The sequence below is a fragment of the Castor canadensis genome, chromosome X, assembly GCF_047511655.1.
Source record: "Castor canadensis chromosome X, mCasCan1.hap1v2, whole genome shotgun sequence".
Classification (NCBI taxonomy): domain Eukaryota; kingdom Metazoa; phylum Chordata; class Mammalia; order Rodentia; family Castoridae; genus Castor; species Castor canadensis.
Window position 1 is genome coordinate 50,744,752 of NC_133405.1, and position 6,616 is coordinate 50,751,367.

Here is a 6,616-nt window from a genome sequence, read left to right on the forward strand (position 1 = left end):
ATCTGTAACACAAAATGAAATTGAAGCAACAATTAAGGGACTTCCAAAAAAAGAAAAGTCCAGAACATGATGGATTCACTGCTGAATTCTATCAGTTGTTTAAAGAAGAACTAATACCAACCCACCTTAAAATGTTCCATGAAATAGAAAGGGAAGAAATGCTGCCTAACTTGTTTTATGAAGCCAACATTTCTCTCATCCCAAAACCAGAGAAAGACACTTCCAAAAAGGAGAACTATAGGCCAATTTCCTTAATGAATATTGATGCAAAAATCCTTAATAAAATAATGGCAAACAGAATCCAACAACACATCAGAAAGATCATCCACCACGACCAAGTTGGCTTCATCTCAGGGATGCAGGGATGGTGCAACATACACAGATCTATAAATGTAATACAACACATCAATAGAAGCAAAAACAAAAACCACTTGATCATCACAATACATGCAGAAAAAGCCTTCGACAAGATCCAACATCACATCATGATAAAAGTTCTAAGAAAACTAGGAATAGAAGGAAAGTACCTCAACATTGTAAAGGCTATATATGACAAACCTACAGCCAACATCATACTTAATGGTGAAAAACTGAAACCATTCCCCCTAAAATCAGGAATGAGACAAGGGTGCCCACTATCCCCTTTCCTTTTCAACATAGTACTGGAATTTCTAGCCAGAGCAATTAGGCAAGAAGATGAGATAAAAGGAATACAAATAGGTAAAGAAATTTGCAAAATATCCCTATTTGCACATAAGATGATCCTATACCTTAAAGACCCAAAAACTCTATCCCAAAACTCTTAGACACCATAAGGTGTCAGAATACAAAATCAATTTACAAAAATCATTAGCTTTTCTATACATCAACAATGAACAAACTGAGAAGGAATATATGGAAACAATTCCATTTACAATAGCCTCAAAAAAAATCAAATACTCAGGAGTAAACTTAACAAAAGATGTGAATGACCTCTACAAGGACAATTACAAACCCCTGAAGAAAGAGATCAAGGAAGACTACAGAAGAAGGAAAGATCTCCCATGCTCATGGACTGGAAGAATCAACATAGTAAAAATGGCTATACTACCAAAAGCAATCTACATTCTTAATGCAATTCCCACCAAAATCCTAATGACTTTCATCACAGAGATTGAAAAATCTACCCTAAAGTTCATTTGGAAACACAAGAGACCGTGAAGAGCCAAGGCAATAATCAGCAAAAAGAGCAATGCTGGAGGTATCACAATACCCAACTTCAAACTATATTACAAAGCAATAGAATAAAAACTGTATGGTACTGGCACAAAAACAGACATGAAGACCAGTGGAACAGAACAGAGGACCCAGATATGAATCCACACAACTATACCTACCTCATTTTTGACAAAAGGGCCAAAAATATACCATGGAAAAAAGGCAGCCTCTTCAACAAATGGTGCTGGGAAAAGTAGTTATCCATCTGCAGGAAACTAAAACCAGATCCAAGTCTGTCATCCTGTACTAGTATCAACTCAAAATGCACCAAGGACCTTAATATCAGACCTGAAACTCTGAAGTTAGTACAGGAAAGAGCAGGAAACATTCTGGAACTAATAGGTATAGGCAAGGACTTCCTCAATAGAACCCCAAAGGCCCAGCAACTAAGAGAAAGAATGGAGAAATGAGACTTCATAAAATTACAAAGGTTCTGCACAACAAAAGCAATGGTTTCTAAACTGAAGAGACCACCTACAGAGTGGGAGAAAATATTTGCCTGCTATACATCAGACAAAGGACTGATAACCAGAATATACAGGAACTTAAGAAACTAAACTGTCCCAAAATCAATGAACCAATTAAGAAATGGGCAACTGAACTAAATAGAACTTTCTCAAAAGAAGAATTTCAAATAGCCAAAAAACACATGAAAAAATGCTCACCATCTCTAGTCACAAAGGAAATGCAACTCAAAACCACACTAAGATTCCATCTCACCCTTGTTAGAATAGCCATCATCAAAAACACCACCAACAACATGTGTTGGCGAGGATGTGGGAAAAAAGGAACCCTCATACACTGCTGGTGGGAATGCAAGCTAGTGCAAACACTCTGGAAAAAAATTTGGAGGCTTCTTAAAAATCTAAACATAGATCTGCCATATGATCCAGCAATCCCACTCCTGGGGATATACCCAAAGAATGCAAAACAGGTTACTCCAGAGGCACCTGTACACCCATATTTATTGCAGTGCTATTCATAATAGCCAAGTTATGGAAACAACCAAGATGCCCCACTACTGACGAATGGATCAAGAAAATGTGATATTTATACACAATGGAATTTTACTCAGCCATGAAGAAAAATGAAATCTTATCATTTGCAAGTAAATGGATGGAACTGGAGAACATCATTCTGAGTGAGGTTAGCCAGACTCAGAAGACCAAAAGTTGTAGGTTCTCAATCATATGCGGTCTTTAGATCTAGGGCAAATACAACAGTGTTGTAGTACTTGGGTTACATGACAAGGGGAGAACATATATGGGAGATACAGGGTTAGATAGAAAACCCAAAACATTAAAGCATTTGATGTCTCCACTCCAGAGGAATCAATACAGAAACCTTAAAGTCACAGAGGTCAAAACAAGAAGGGGATCAGGAACCAGTGTAAAGATCAGTTAGAGATAAATCAACTTGGGTTGTAACACATTTGTATATGAAAGCAATGCTAGGAATCTCTCTGTATAGCTGTCCTTATCTCAACTAGCTAAAATGGTATGTCTTTCCTATTATTGCTTATTTCTACTCTTCAATGGAACTGGAGAAAAGCTCAGAACAGGTTCCGCCTGGAAGGGAGGGGCAAGGGGGGGAAATAGTGGAGGCAGGGGCAGGAGGGAGAGATGACCCAAAGATGTCACAGGATTCTTGCAGGATTCTGGGTACAGGGATTTGTTAGGAATTCACTTCAGTAGACAGTGAACCTGATAATGGCAAACCAAATCTGAACCCTTCACCCCCACCTGCTCCATGGAAGTACTTACCCAGGAACTCACTCCTCTTCCTGTGTGTCACCACCAACTCAGTCCCTTTCAAGGCTTCTTGGGGTTGTGACTTCTCTGTCCACCCAACCTGGTTCAGGGACCCACACAGGCTGGCCTTTAAGAGAGGGCAAAGGTGTGATGAGGAAAAGCAGGCAGGCCCATTTTTGTGCTCTCTCATGGGAGCCAGGAAACATGGCCTCTCCCTGACGCTCAGCTACAGACAACTTTAGTCGCTGGCATGTGTGTGTGGAAGTCAGTGTGCATCACTACAGGGCCCAGGGTCTTGCTCAAGTGTCTGTCTGCCAAGAAGGACCATATATCTAAATTGTCTTTTTTGTCACTGAGACATCCTGCTCCTCCCTATTACCACCTCAGAATAACTCCCCATATCAGTCTCTTGGCCCTTTCTCAGTCTCATGTCACTTTTTTTGGTGGTACTGAGGTCTGAACTTTAGGGCCTTACCCTTGCTAGGCAGGAGCTCTACCACTTAAGTCATGCCCCCAGCACTTTGTGCTTTCATTTATTTTTCAGGTAGGTTCTAGCTTTTGTGTGGTGTTAGCCTTGGACTGTGATCCCCCTACCTGTGCCTCTCACATATCTGGGATTACAGAAGTGTACCACCATGCCCAGCTTGATTTTTGAGATAGCATCTCGCTAACTTTTTTTCCCCAGGGCTGAGCTTAAACTGTGATACTCCCCATCTCTGCCTCCCATGTACTTGGAATTACAGGTGTGAAAATCTGAACCAAGTCCTCTTGTCACATTCTTGTAAGATTCTGGGCACAGAGAGGCAATAAACCTGATATCAGATCAAATCTGATTCCTGAGGCCACACTTACTTGGGAACTCTAAACCTCTCATGTATGCCATTCCTGTGTGCATCACCATTTCAATCCCATCTTCTAAGGTCTCCCAGGGCTGCTGCTGACTTCCCTGGCCACCCACCCTGGCTCAGGGACCCACACAGGCAGGCAGTTCATACTGTGTGCAGAGCTCCCAACTTTTGATCCGGCCAGCAGGGTCTCCCTGAGGGTCTCAGAAGAATCTATATTCTGAGCACATGGGTGGCTTTCCAACTCCCTCCCTCCAAGGCCCTCTGTGTTCTGACTGTTCACTGAAGCCTGCATTCCACATCTGTAAAATGATCCAAAGGAAGCATCCTCTCCCTCTCTGCCTCAAAGATCAGTGGGATTTCAGTGACCTGAAGCAGTGGCTATGCTTCCCAAACAGAAAATGGGAACTAGCGTGATGGGGCAGCAAGGGGTTTGGGTGTCAAAGGGATCCAGCACAGATGCAGGGGCCACCTTCTGCCAGGCAAGGAGCAAAGAACACCGTCCCCAAATAAGTCCCATATGTTCCCTTTAAGCATATATCTCTTTGCTGATTCTGCCATGTGGCAAAATGTCATGTCTTCAGGACAAGCTGCCTTCTGCATTTTTATACAGGATCTCCTGATTTTTAAATATTGAGAATAAATAAAAATTGTTTCAAAAGCCCTGTGAGCCAAATAAAATACATCTATGGGCCACATCCAGTGTCACTGATTTCTGACTTAGTCAAACACCACCTGCTGCCAGAAGGGAAACTGAAGCATCAAACTGTTCGGGGACCCAAGTAAAGTCACAGAACTTAGAAACTGCAAAGTCTTGCCTTTAATTCTAAAATAGGTGCAAGAACTTTAAATACATATGTCTGTGTACTCATGTCTCTGTGTGTGTGTGTCTATGCGTTTCTGTATGTGTATGTGTGTGTGTGTGTTTGTCTTTATGTTTGTGTGTATGTGCTTGTGTATATGCATGTAAATACAGAAAGGAGTGAGATTTTCTATGAAAAACTTTCTCCTGTTTAGTGAGAGATAAAAGGAAGTTCAGGCCTGAAACCACACTACTGAAAAAGTAATGGCTCTGTTTCTTGGTGATCCTGGTAATTTAGGATCACCAAGATTTCTTGGGGTAGAAACCAGACCATGACTACCGGTTCAGAGTGCTGGGTATCCTCCCTATGACCCACCAGAAGTTTTCCTGTCTATTTGTGCAGTGGGACCTGTGACCATGTCTTCTCTAGCCAGACAAGGGCACAGCATAGGTTTGGGAATGTTTGATAAATACCAAACAATCCAACCCGAGGCAGGACTAGCCCCTCCCTGCCCTGAAGCTGCCATGCTGTGGGTTGCAAAAGGCTGAGAGTCTCTTTCTAGAATGACCAAGGAGCTCTAGCATGCTCAAGGATTGGACTTGTAACACAGCTCACTCTGTCTTGCAGCCCTCAGGCCTCCATGCTACTCTGCCCCCATCTAGCGGGTACCCTGCTCATGGGAGTAGGAATAGTGCTGTGGACTCATGCTGGCCTCAGACTAACAAAACCCTTCAGCCCTCTTGACCTGTGCTCATGCTGAGCTCCATGTAGGGTCTTGAATTTTACTTTCCAGGATGCCTATGTGAACCCTGCCATACCACCTGGACAGATTTTTACATACTCAAATCTTTCTTGCTGTCTTCATAAAATTGATACACAGAATCAGGGCAGCTGCCTCTATCATTCACAAAGACTATGTGTTTTAAATGAGATTCTTGGAGGCAGATGCTGAAGCTGCTAGATAAAGTAACCAACTAATAAACTCAAAATACATCAAAGTGTATGACTTTGTCCAGGGCCCTGAAATGGAGAGAAGCACTAGTATCCCTTCTCCAAGGCAGGGCAGCTACAGGGGCCTGCACTTTCCCTGAGACACCCAAGCTGATCCCTGTGAGTACTCACACCAATGTGACCATCTGGGAGGCTGCTTACAGTTTCCGTTCCATGCAAGTAAAGTATATAGCCAGGAAAGACTTCTTATAAAAATCCAGCACATGGACATAGGTCTTGATCAACTTGCTGATCTCTACCTATATTGTGGAGGACAGAGGCTTGTGGTGGGGGTGGGTCTTTGAATGAATACTTCTCCCACCAGTGGCACTCATTACTTTCTGAGATAGCATCATCAACATCCAACCCAGAAACTAGGGAACTGGGGACAAGTCACCTAGGATGACCTCTGAATTCAGTCAATCCAAAAAATGTAAACTGATTAAGTACTTACTATATAAAAGGGGGCTTCAGGATACCAAGAGGCATAAATTCCCCTTCCAACTCCTAATGGACTAATAATCTGATAGGAGGATAAGAAATAGATTAAACAGCATCAGGTATACAATAGAAGCTACTGACTAAACACCTCATACCTGGCTGTGCATAATGAGTATAGCAAAAACTTTAGAAATGAGGACCAGAAATGCTTGATGAAGAAAAAACTCTATTAAGCAAATCACCAGGGAGAAATAAGACTATCAGCAGAATATTTGTGGCTGGGTAAAAGAATATTAGCTTTTTAGCTAATGATACTTTTAGCTAAGTAGTCAAAGCTTCTTCAATATTCATCTTTTAAATTACACAACTTTTTATCCACTTGGGAAAATAGGAAACTGAGAGCAAGTCTCTCAAAGCCTAGCTTCAGACACATCAGAAATTTGGAGTCATAAAGATCCCAACTTATACAAAAGCAAAACCTAGGTCAATTACTTATCTATTTAACAAGAGCAAAATGAGCCCAAAGAGT